The following is a 14016-nucleotide window of genomic DNA, read 5'->3' as shown; positions in this document are numbered from 1 at the left end:
GAAGAATGTGCCATAAAGATTAGAAGCTTGTTTTGTGAGACCATATTTCAGTTGGTACTATGTTATGCAATCACGTGGTTTAAAACACATCTATGATTCATACTAGCAGCCATACAATTATAAGGTTTTCCAAATTAGAACAGAGTCATCAGGTATGCGAAGTCAAAAAAACATTTCCTTTCTGCTTAATATTTGTCCAAATTTGTGATGGCATGGGCTATGACATGAAATTTGAAGTTGAAATTTGTAAAAGGTTAAAGTAGAATAGAGTCTATTATGTGTGAGAAGTGAAACGGATTTTGTGATGGGTTTTATACATTCATTTAGGCAAACACCATGTTTTTTTGATGGGTTGAACACAGTTGTAAGAAGCTATTGGTTAATTCGTCAAGTTGCCTTTTAACTAACTAATAATTGTATACATAGTGAGTTTTATGAAAATTTAGAATACCTGTAGGTGGCTAGACAAATAATAGACTAATTGGTTAATGAGTAATTTTTAGTAGTTCCAAGACCAAGAGCGTGAATTCCTGACACGTCCCAAAAACACGACAAAGACCTGATACGAAATTCTCTGGTTTGGGTTTGGTATAAAAGTGTTTGGATGAGTTTTGCGTCAAACCTGTGAACTGCTAAACGATCCATGTTCTAGTGTTGACCCATTTTAACCCTTTTATATGGTTAAAATATGATTTGTTCAAAATGTTAGCTTTAACTTTTGGTGGGCTTCAAGTACTGCTTTTTGGTTTGTTTTAACTGGTATTTAGGGTTTGATTATGCTTGTTAGATACTTTTCTCAAAACTAGTAGTTAATAGTTATGTATAAATTAATATGATTCATACATGTCTTGACAAATCTTTCTTTTGATTGTAGAGTTGAGTATTAGCCAAACAAATCTCTTACTAGATAAATAATTCATTTTAAGGATAATGGCTTCAAAGAAAAGATAGAAGGTAAGAATTGTTAAGTGATTTTGATTGTAAGTTATATATTTATTTATTTAATTATGGATTGTAATTAGCCGAGGAGACGCTCTTAAGTTGCTAGTCTTGGATAAAATCCTCTGCTTTGCGTAATACGTACAAGCTCCAATGTATTTGACCAAATTTCTTCATGTCGTGAATCCCACCATGATGCTGAAAAGATTTAGGTGCCAGGTGTATTCATTAGCATAGTTTAATAATGGTAATTCAGTAATCACGTGTTAATTGATTTGGAGGTGTCAACTCTTTGATTGCGTGCATTTTGTGGAGTAGTGTGAAACATGTGCCATTAGATGTCAAATGTTCAGTTAATGGTTTTTGGCAATTTCAGCTTATTAATACATCTAAATAAGCTGCAAGTTTACTCCATATATGCATTCCTGCAAATTATTTCTTGTGAACTATTTGTACGGTGCACTAATGGATCTCTTAATAATAGGTTTTTCAATCAGATTTGTTTCCTTAAACAACCTGTTATCAGTTTTCCTCCATTGATCTGAATAATTTTTAAAGCTTTTGTGACTCTAGATTCACTCTTATAATACTGATGAACCAAATCATTTTAAAGCTTTATGATGGGATCATTTTAAATTAATTAAGCATGAAATTGTGTTTTTCTTAAATAACTAATTAAACACTTATAAATATACGCTTTTTTTTAAATTTTTATATGTATAACAAACCCGAATGACAGAATACCGATATTCACTTTTATCATTTTTAATTTCAACAAGAGTTGGTCCCGTATATGTATGTATCATGCAAGGAAAAGTTGCAACCCTTCTAACAAAAAATGCAAATTTAATGGAATTTACAACATTTCAAGAAAAAGGTTACAGGTTGTAATAAAATTTGCAACTTTTAAGTAAAAAGGTTGCAATTTCAATAAGATTTTGCAACCTTTTATGTAAACAGTCGCATTAGACCTTTTAATGCATCCCTTTTGTTTATTGAAGTTGCATTAGAGTCGAATGCAACAAAATTGTAAAAGGTTGCATCTATAATGTTGCATTAGCCTCATTTTCTAGTAGTGCCAGTGTTACAGATCAAGTTTCCTTACGGTCATCTAATTAATTACAAACTAGTTCCTTTATACGAAATCCTACCTTACAGCACGGAAATCAAAGGCAGTCTAATATATTCAATTGACTCAATAGACAATAATAAATAACCAAACCTAGACGGACTCCTTATGAAGAACTAAATCTAGCAAGATTAAATAATAAAGATCTATCAATAACCTATCACCTTACAGATATTTAGGTTAGCAGCACACTTAGGTTTATCTGATTAAATAATATTATTCCTATGATCTTATTCGAAATCAATCATAAAATAGTCAAAAACATAAAGTAGATAACCTAATAGCAACCTATCATAATGACAAACAACAATCAAGACAACTATGGAATAATAAAACTCAACAAACAACCCTAAACACAAATATACATCAATTTAATATAATTAAACCTTTTAACTAGTTCATAAAACCATAACGATAAATAATACCCAAATCAAAACACAACGTCAAATAGGTTCATCATAAGCCTATGCAGCCTATAATGTTTAGCCTAACATCATAAAATAAAACAGAACGATAATAAAGGAAATCAATGCGAAAATAAATAAGAACGGAAGATTAAAGGCGAGAAAACCCGTGGTCTTCGTTCTTAGACGATAAGCACTTCACCGGCTGATTCCTAGCCTTCAAACCCTCGGAAATATCCTCTCTCGAGCTCCCAAATTCGTCCGGGCCGTCTGGGGTATTCAGGTTATGTTTAAGTTTAGTTTAGGGGTGTTTAAATAGGAAAATACAAGGCCCAAACCCTAAATTCGTCAAAGAACATTCTGGAAGGTGGTCACCGAGCGGCGGGTCTAGCCCTCCTTGTCGCGCGGGGGTCCGGCCTAGTCCGGTCCGGTTCGTTTCCTGATGCTCCGGTTCGCCGGTTTAGCTCGTTTTTTTACCGTTTTTCCCCCCTCTTTAACCACGAACAAGTCCCGAGACCTACATTATTCAAATAAGTTAGTAGTATACAAATCCTAATAAAAACCAAACATAAACTATTAAAATAATAATTACAATATACAAGGGATTTATATATATTTAACGTTATATCAAATATCTCCACACTTAACCTTTTTCGTCCCTGAAAAAGTCTAATTGCAATGGGATCATCATCGGAGAAATATAGTCTTAAAAACATATAAGGTTATTTTAAAGCTTAGATAAACGTAAAAACCACGATTGCCGATATTGTTGTCCACTTAAACCCAGCCACCAGCCTATCAAGCCCCCACACACATTAAGCATTTAAGTTCATGTGATATCAAAAACCTATGGGTCTCACACCTTTGGAGTTAAGATCCACCTACCCCATATCAAGCATAGTAAAGACAATTAAAAATAATAGAGTTGAAGCGAACTGGTTCAACATATCACCGGAAGATAACTTCCCCTTAATGGTAAGAAGAAAATGCACTTAGATGGAATTATGGATGATAGGTCAAGTGTGGTCATACGAGCATGCCCTAAATATTATTGGACTTTGTCCTATATATGCCCTAAGAAAATATATATTGACTAGAAACTTTCGAGCCCCAATAGTGTATTCTTAGACTCGTCATCCCCTTGGTAACACGTAAACTCTTAGTCTCGTCTAGTATGTGCACTTTGGCCTCTTTTTCTATTTTTTGAGAATGCTTCTTTGACATTTTTCATTACATAACTTTTCTCACTTTTTATTTTTTTTAATTTTATTTGTTTATTTATTTTATTATTATTATTATTATTATTATTATTATTATTATTATTATTATTATTATTATTTTTATTTATTGTGCACTTAGGCATATTTAACCTATAAATATATAACTAATAGACTAAAGCTCGTATAAAATTGGACATTTGCGGGCACCACTACTCTTTATTTATTTCATAAAACAGAGTGACGTGCTAATTTTAAAGTGCATTCAATTCTCACCATCTTAGGGTAATGAGCTTATGGTAATACTCCCTATACCTTATTGAATTTCAGATTCACTGTCCCCCCCTAGGATGAGAACCCACAAAATCTATGATTAATTAGGTTTATTAAGAATATACAATGGAAAACCTTTCAAGACTAGTGGGGCCTACCGACACATCCCAAGTTAAGTACGCCTTCTTTTATATTATCTCATATTATTAGTAGTTTGAAAAATCGATTCCCGATAAATATCCTCATCTCCCATTTAAATGTAAAAAGAGACAGAATCAAGGGACATTTTTCAAAACTTTTTTTTTAATAATAAAATTAAACTACAACTCAAGTGTCCTATCCCCACACTTATATTTTGCATTGTCCTCAATGCAAGGATAAGGACGAAAAATAAAATAAAATCGGAGTACAAAAACTAAAAACCTAAAAGAATAAAAATAAACACGCAAGATAAATAATGTAAAAGAATTAGCTAGAAATATGCGCATGAAAATTTGGTGCCAAAGTCTTCATCCATGAATGCCCTCCAACTCCGAACGTACGCATCAAACGGTATCTTTTTCTCTCACACATGAACGGAAGCGGCAAAAACAAACAAACAATATCTAAATATATATCTTATCACTTTGATAGATATTAAACACTTAAGTATTTCACTAGACCAATCAACCCACCCACTATGTATAAAACATGAATATATAGCAGCAAATAATAAAAAGTATACAGTTCGGCTGCTCCATCCCCATACTTGAATTTTGCATTATACTTCATAGGGATCTTCTATATCAAAACCTACAAAACTTAAAAACACAAAAACAAAGAAAAACTACAAAAGACTACGTTAGTGACTCGACAATTATACAAACTCCGCAGAACTTCCCATACTTGAACTTAATTAAGAGGTTTCTCTTTCACCTGGACCCTATCTAACCCGTTCAGTTCCACCTGGTGCTTGTTAAACATTGAAAATTTCTCGGTGGAATTGAAAAATGATTTAAAAATTATTAACGGGTCAGACTACCAAAATTTAAACTTACTTGGCATGAACCGGATGCATGACATGTATCTAGAAGACTGGTTGTTCTTGAACTTCAATGGCTTCTTCTTTCCTGCAGACCATCTTCTAACTTGCAAATTATTCTGTTTTGCAGATGTTCTTCTCTTCGCCTTCTCCTGTGGTTTTGATTTATGAGCGACATTTATTATAAGTGTCACGGGCCAGCTATGGAGTTCTTCCACTACCACCACTTCTATATCTTCTAGCAGGGATTCAAAAAATGCTAAGTCACCCTCTGAATCAAACTCACCTATCTCATCATACTCAGCCAACCCTTCTAACTCTAAATCCAAAAACTCATCCAACTCACATAACTTATTCTTAACCTCTTCCTCAACACCAAACATTAAATCAACTGAATCTCCCAAATCTACTTCATCCTCTGTCTCTTCTTTCGTCACTAACGACAACTCAAGTGAATCTCTCAAATCCACTTTCTCCTATATCTCTTCTTCAACATCAAACATCAACTCAAGTGAGTCTCCCAAATCCACTTGCTCCTCAATCACTTCTTTTTTCACTAATGACTTCTGATAAGCTGCCCATTCTTCTTCATCGATCTCATCATCAGAGTCACTCCAGTAATTAGCAATAGTAACCTGTGGAACCGGAGGTGGGACTTCACTGTCCATTTTCGTCTCCGATACTTGAGTGATCCCCTCATCTGACTCATCAACATACTCCAATAACGTCAATCTCTTTTCTTCTTCCTTTTCTTCATTTAATCTCCTAGTAATTGTAAGACCCCGAATCCCGGGAATCCTAAAAACCAAAGGAATTCGTTTTATTAAAACCAGTTAGAGTAATAAACAACGAAAATTAATAAGTATCAAAAGCCCCAAAACAGGGGACATGTGCCCAAAATCAACTATAAATAAATCGTTTGTTTTATTTGAAGTCCTCAACTAGAAATGCCTTTAACTCTCCGAGTAGCAACCAACACGTACAAGCGGTAAGCATCCTTCTCTTAACATGAAAATCAATCTAACATACACACAAAGTCAGCTTGAGCCGAGTGAGTTCAAGTTTTATAAGCAACATCCATAAATCAGCTTTATTTAATAAATATAAAAAGATTTGGAGAAAACCATAAGTAATTAGATAAATACTTTTCTCTTGGTCAAACACACAACACGGGCCTCCTCACCCCGGGTCTTCCCCGAGTAATATATTTGACCTGGCTGCGGTTTAACAAAAACCAACCAAATCATGCAACACGAGCCTCCTCACCCCGGGTCATCCCCAAGTAATATATTTGACTCAGTCACACTTTAATAAAACAAAAATCACGCAACACGAGCCTCCTCACCCCGGGTCTTCCCCAAGTAATATATTTGACTCGGTCATGGTTTAACAAACCTAAACACGTGATACGGGCCTTCTCACCACGGGTCTTCCCCAAGTAATATATTTGGACCACGGTTTAGCAGAACGGCGGGCCTCCTCACCCCGGGTCTTTCCCAAGTAATATATTTGACCCGCCGGGACATAAACATGCAACACTGGCCTCCTCACCCCGGGTCTTCCCCAAGTAATATATTTGACTCGGTCACAATTTACCAACACATACACATTCACATACACATTTACAAACATCTAATTCAAATATTCAACCAAACAATATCATCACATACAATCCATAAATAATGGATAATCTAGGAATTGATACTAGGCCTAATAGCAACCTCGAGCCTAGACCCCAAGTAATATGTATAACCTTAAGGAATATACGACCATAAACGAGTCTAAAATATCTTAAGGCATAGAATATAATTCACACATAGTTTCATAAATGCACAAATACGAATGAGGCTATGTAATACCATCCAAATATTTGTAACGAGTAAAATCGGGTAAAATTGTAATAGGGTGTGTATGCTAGCCCAAAACATAAAAATATTAAAAAGGGGCATCATGAACTCACCTGATACGGGGCACCCAATCACAACGAGCTAGAGAGTCCCTAAGTATTCCCAAGACTCAAACGCATAGGAAGATAATGGAACAAGAACTTCAATGAAAACAGCCCCGAAAGATGCTCAAAAGGACAGCCACCGGTTAAGCCTAAAACGAACGTATCAATCAATAACGAGTATAACATGCAGATTTTAGCATGCAAAGATGTATTTTATTACATAGGAAAACCATACAAATAAATTATGAAATTTTTACCAGGGTTTACTAAATGTCTTAGGTTTATAAAGATATTTTTATTATATTTTTATAGTGCACATAAAAATCATTAACATTCCTACAACACAGAAAGGTACGTGCAGCTATTTCAGTGCGCAGCCAAAGTGTTTTATTTGTTTAAAAATCATTTTCAAACCAAATTAAATGATTCCAATTGGGTTGAATTCTTAACTCAAAATTTGAAATTTCAGAAGTGGAATCAACCAATTTGGACTTGTCAAAAAGGAGTTATGATGTCGGGAAAACAGACCAGAATCCGTCACCCCGCATCAGCTTTGACACACAATTTTATAAAATCATAAAACCATTCAAATCTCGTCCAAAAATTGCAAATTATACCTTTCTGGAAACTAGACTCAAAGTAGAACATCATGGAAGGAAGAATCGATCATAAACAATAAATTTTCATCAAGTTACAGGCAAAACAATAAACGAGTATGAATCTGTCAGCAACTGTTTTAATCAAAACTCAACCCTAATATGATCAACAAAGGGTTTAATGAAGAAAAAGAGTTGTATTATGATTAGTATCAACCTGGAATTAGTCTTGGGAGGCTGGAGGATGGCCGGAATATGCACAAAAATCAAGGAGAGAGGGTTGTAGCTGCTGCCGATCGGACTAGAGGGACAAGGAAGGAGGCTAGGGTTTGTTATATTAAAAAGTTACATCTAGGCTCTCCAACTTGTAATATGTAAAGACTTGGACGAAAGGTTAGATAATTTGACTTTCGGGAATGACAAGGAGGTCCCCGAAGAATGCCGGATCAATCCCGATAAATATACAAACTCAACAACGTGCATGTCGTTAGACGAAAATTAGCGGGTGTTACATACTAAACTAGCCTTCAAGGAATAAGAGGTGATGTTTTGAGCAAAAGGATGGATAAATGGACTTTTGAAACGTATTACAAGGCTCCTAAATTAAAAATATGAAACCCCGGCTTTTAAACAAACATTTATAACCAATCGAGCCGATTAACGAAATTTGCGGGCGTTACAGTAATGCCCTCTAATGTACGTTGGAGATCTGTAATAATGCTCTGCTGATTTTACAAGATGATAGCATGCTCGGCTAACTTCTGTTGGGAATCTGAGGCCAGATATTGAGTCAATATATTTTCCAATTTATTCACCTTCTCGAACACACTACTCCTAACAGGGTTGCTGCTAGAATATTGATCATCGAATTGACCCAGATAACGCTGCGGCTGCTGATACAGATCATTGTAATTATACGAAGGAGGTCCCTGCCAAAACTTTTGTTGCGGCTGCACATGAGGGTTAGTATAATATTGTGCCAAGCACCCCACATATTGAGGACATATAAGCGTAAAATGGGGTCCACCACAAATCTCACACATATTTACAAGACTCAAAAGAAATAAAAGATACGGACAATTAGACTCCTACGACTTAAAATAAAATAAAATAAAACGAAGTAGAATCCTACTAAAATACTCCTAAATAAAACTAACAATTAACTAAACTATATTAACCTAACTTCTATGACTCAAAAACAAAACAAAATACAAATAGCACATATATAGCAAGTAAGTCTAATCAAAGCAAATAATGAAATCGCCAAGAGTCCCCGACAACGGCGCTAAAAACTTGATGTGCTAAAAGTAGTTTAATATTATTAACTAAAATTACGATAATCTAGACACTAAGTAATAAATTCTAGACTCTTAAACTTAACCAAACTACTAACCGGCAAGTGAACCGATCGACTCTAGTACAGCTGAGTAAGTCCGGATATCGAACCCACAGGACTCTTTAAATTACATAAACTAGCTAAATTAGACTCAACTACAGACACGACTATTTATTTATTATTTGTTTAAGGGGGTTTTACTAATAAACTAATCTTAAAATAATTTAAACTAATTAAGAAAACTAAAAACGACTAAACTTATAACTTGAACTTAATTCAAATGATGATAAGATAACTATCTAAGCTAGAATCCCCTAAATTTCAGTTGTTACTTAATCGGGAAAATATTTAGTTATGGACTGGGATCGTAAAATAGACACCTAAGAGGAAACCCAAACAGTACCCCTGACCCTTCTAAAGAGATACATATGGGTTTCTAATAAGTTTTAATGCACGCCAACATTACAAATCAAGTTTCCTTGCGGTCACCTAATTAATTACAAACTAGTTCCTTTATACGAAATCCTACCTTACAGCGCGGAAATCAAAGGCAGTCTAATATATTCAATTGACTCAACAGACAATAATAAATAATCAAACCTAGACGGACTCCTTAAGAAGCACTAAATCTAGCAAGATTAAATAATAAATATCTATCAGCAACCTATCACCTTACATATATTTAGGTTAACAGCACACTTAGGTTTATCTAATTAAATAATATTATTCCTATGATCTTATTCGAACTCAATTATAAAATAGTAAAAAACACAAAGTAGATAACCTAATAGCAACCTATCACAGTGACAAACAATAATCAAGGCAACTATGGAATAATAAAACTCAACAAACAACCCTAAACACACATATGCATCAATTTAATATAATTAAACTATTTAACTAGTTCATAAAACCATAACGATAAATAATACCGAAATCAAAACACAACGTCAAAATAGGTTCATCATAAGCCTAGGCTGCCTATAATGTTTAGCCTAACATCATAAAATTAAACAAAATGATAATAAAGGAAATCATGACGAAAATAAATAAGAACGGAAGATTAATGGCGATAAAACCCGTGGTCTTCGTTCTTGGATGATAAGAACTTCGCCGGCTGATTCCTAGCCTTCAACCCTCGGAAATATCCTCTCTTGAGCTCCCAAATTCGTTCTGGCCAACTAGGGTATTCAGGTTATGTTTAAGGTTGAGTTTAGGGGTGTTTAAATAGGAAAATACAAGGCCAAACCCTAAATTAGTCAAAGAACATTCTGGAAGGTGGTCACCGCGTCGCGCGGCGGGCCTAGCCCTCCCCGTTGCACGGCGCTCTTGCCTGGGGGTCCGGCCTGGTCTGGTTCGATTCGTTTCCTGATGCTCCGGTTCCCCAGTTTAGCTCGTTTTTTTTACCATTTTTCGCCCTCTTTAACCACGAACAAGTCCCGGGACCTACATTATTCAAATAAGTTAGTAGTATACAAATCCTAATAAAAACCAAACAATAATTATTAAAATATACAAGGGATTTATATATATTTAACGTTATATCAGCTGTCATATCCTATAAGCGCTTGACATGTGTCTATTCAGGCATATATGAAATATCTTGACAGTGACAACTTCACCAATCACCCTGCCTCCACCTTCGGCTATAAATACTCGAATAATCTCCTTGAGGTATTCATTCACTCTCACGTAATCAGAGCAATTTACTTGTATTCGTACTTTATTCCGATAGTACAATACTTATTCTTACGCCAGATGGTGGTTACGGGAAGACCCCCATCCTGTCCTTCCCGTAACGAGACTTACGGTGTTCAGTATACTCACACTTGGGGAAACGTAGATTCGGACTATCCAGTTCGATTATGTGCTTCTGCATTGGTGCCATCCGGTTTTTAGCTAGATCTTGTGGTTTTTTGGAAGTTTTTGAAGTTTTTGTGATCTGAAGCGATGAGTCAGAACCAACAATTGCCGACGGCCACTCGAAAGGGAGACGAACCGAAGTCCTCAAAGAACCGGTCTTCGAAGCCGGAAGAACTTTGGTAGAACCTCGCCGGGAACACTCAAACTTCGGTTCTGGAAGATAGAGCCGGAGAATTCCCAAGGTTCGAAGGTGACGAAACGCGAGTTCGTCACCACTCTAGATCTGGAAAAGCTGTGTTAACCCTGGATGAGTGGTACCATCAAGAACAATAGAGGTTGAAAGAGGAGTATGACAGAATGGTGAAGAACAATCAATTGGAAGCTAGAACTCTGGTCTATGATTCACCATCACCTCCACCGGCCATTCAGCGAAGCCAAGTTACTCCAGAAATGGAGGTTGTCGAACAATCAGCTGACAGCAAGAAGGAAGTCGTGACAGAGGTCGTCCAACTTAGCGGGTGCCATCCCGCAAGGTCGCGTATGATTAGAGTCACGCTTCTCATAAGAAAAGGGACTTTACATTCCAGGAAGAGGGGTATGCAAGTGACGACAGCCGCGCACATGGTAAGAAAGGTACTAGTTGAATGCGGACGCTAGTAAAGCACACTAAGTATTGCAGTGATGCTAAAAAAGATTTTACAAAACCCTACAAGCTCCATCTTGTGACCGTTGTGGAGTTCGTCATCGATCCTTCACATGCATATTGACTGAGACTCTGAGTTTTATGTGAGACATAGTCTTCTAGACGTTAAACTATTACTAAAAGAGTAACCTGCAAGCATAATCAATGAGCGTAATATATATTAGTTCAGGATTACGTGATTTCCATGGAATTCTCAGAGAATGTTTTTTTTATTTCTTTTGTATTGTTTTCTATATTTACAATGAAATAGAGTTTACAAATAAATAGATGGAAGTTGACCATACACAAGGAAATAAGAAACAAAAAAGGAATAACATATCCCTTTGATTTGGTTACTAACGGCTTACTCATCTTAGCTTTCTCTTGCTGTTGACATCTCACAAATGGGAAATGATGTCATAACTTTCAATATTTTATTATTTTCTAACACCCCCCCTCAAGTTGAGTAGTGGGGTTTCCGATACTCAACTTGTCAAGACATTTGCTAAATATTCTTCTGTTGACGGCTTTTATTTATATATCTGCTAACTTGTCTTCCGTTCGAACAAACGGAAGCTCTATAATCTTAGCTTGAAGTTTTTATTTGATGATGCACCTATCAACCTCCACGTGTTTTGTACGGTCGTGTTGAACCGGATTTTCTGAAATTTGCATTGCAGCTTTGTTGTCACACTTGATCCTAGTGTTTTCGGTTGGGGCACCCAATTTATGTCAAAAGTTTGCGTATCCATAGAACCTCCATCACGCCCCGTGCAATTCCTTGGAATTCGGCTTCGGAACTAGATAGTGCCACCACCTTTTGTTTTTTGCTCCTCCATGTAACTAAATTTCCACCGACCAGAGTAAAGTACCCTAATGTTGATCTTTTGTCATCTTTATCTCCTGCCCAATCTGCATCAGTGTATAGTTGGACCTTTAGGTGTTTATTTGGTTGAAAGAGTACTCCATGGCCCACTGTTCCTTTGAGATATCTGATAATCCGTATTACTACCTCCATGTGGGTGACTTGAGGTTGGTGCATAAATTTGCTGACTACTCCAACTGCATATGCAATATCTAAACGAGTATGTGAGAGGGAAAGGTCATTAGGCAATCTGATATTTGTTTTAGAAGATGCATGAATGGACACATTAGTTTTCACCTGAGTACTTTTCACATCTATAGGTACTTCTAAACCGTTGTTTTCGGAAGATGATTTCAACTCACTATGTCTCCTAATTATTGTGAACTCTGAGCTAGGATCCTGTACAGAATCATTCAACTAGTTTTCAATAAAAAACTGTTGTTTTCATTGTAATTTGTATGCAAAACAAGAAGAATAATATAGTATTAGGAAATACATGCCTGTTTGTTGGTAACACTTTTAGTTGACCTTGTCTCCACTGACTGTCTAATAAACACCACAAGGTCAACCATCAAAAACTTGAAATTTAGGAAAACTGTAGAGAATAAAGGATATTGAAAGTAAGATTAATTACCTGGACGCGTCAACATTTGAGCTTGCGGAAGTGCTTGAATACGCAACTGATAAAACAACAACAAATCCTGCATTTTAGAGGAAAACCAGAACTAGACACATGTTTAAAGATTTAACCGTACCTTGGTTAAAATGTTTAAAGATTTCACTATCCACAGACGAAGACGATGAATACGTGGTGGCATATTATGATGCCAAAGCAATTTCCAGCTTCCCCACCACTTCGGCCAATGTAGGTCTCTTCTTCGGTTGATCTTGCAAGCATTTTAATGTAATATCCAAAAAAACATGTAAACCTTCATTAGTCAAGCTCCCCCATAGACCGGGTCAACGAGCCTGTGCGCAATGCCTTCTCTCATACACTGCTTTGACCACAACACCAGCCGCTTTTCCCTCTCGGCTACTTCAAATTCCAGTGACCGCCTCCCACATAACACTTCCAACAACACTACACCGAACACATACACATCAGTGTTGGTTGACAATTCGTGAGTCTTACAATAGTGAGGATCCATATACCCTCGCATGCCTTTTATGCTAGCAATGATGGGAATGATCCGAATACCGGGCAGCAGGTTGCCGCTACACTTTTTGCACAAACCAAAATCTGATATTTTAGGGGCCCAATCCGCATCCAATAAAATATTAGAGCTTTTCAAATCACGGTGAATAATTATTTGATTGATTCTAGTTCCTGTGTGCAGGTAATCCAATCCACGCCCAACGCCTATGCAAATCTTGAGCCGTTGCTCCCAGCTCAACAAAACGGATTTCTCTTTGTTTTTGTAAATGTGATCAGCTAGTGTTCCATTGGGCATGTACTCGTAAACTAGTAACATTTCATTGGCGTCTTGATCAACGCAATAACCTATAAGAGAAATGAGATGAGCATGCTGGCACCGTGACATTAACGTTACCTCGGTCCAAAATTCGTCTAAACCTTGCTTCGAGTTTGAACTCCTTCGTTTCATGGCAACAATGGTTGTGTTTCCATTTGCGAGGACAATCGTGCCTTTTTACACGTTACCAAAGGATCCTTTTCCAATGATTAGGTCCGCCGAGAAATTGTCAGTGGCAGATATGAAAGTGAAAATTCACGTCATAAAG

At 36.3% G+C, this 14016-nt stretch overlaps 1 pseudogene; it reads right to left on the bottom strand.

Annotated features, from left to right (window-relative positions):
- Positions 1–13214: 13214 nt before the first annotated feature.
- LOC143572687 (receptor-like protein kinase FERONIA pseudogene) lies at positions 13215–13880 on the bottom strand (annotated as a pseudogene).
- Positions 13881–14016: the final 136 nt, after the last annotated feature.

Source organism: Bidens hawaiensis, unplaced genomic scaffold (assembly GCF_021521415.1).
Source record: "Bidens hawaiensis isolate Kalapana, Puna unplaced genomic scaffold, B.hawaiensis_p1.1 tig00001382_1, whole genome shotgun sequence".
Classification (NCBI taxonomy): domain Eukaryota; kingdom Viridiplantae; phylum Streptophyta; class Magnoliopsida; order Asterales; family Asteraceae; genus Bidens; species Bidens hawaiensis.
This window is presented reverse-complemented; position numbering and strand designations above follow the sequence as displayed.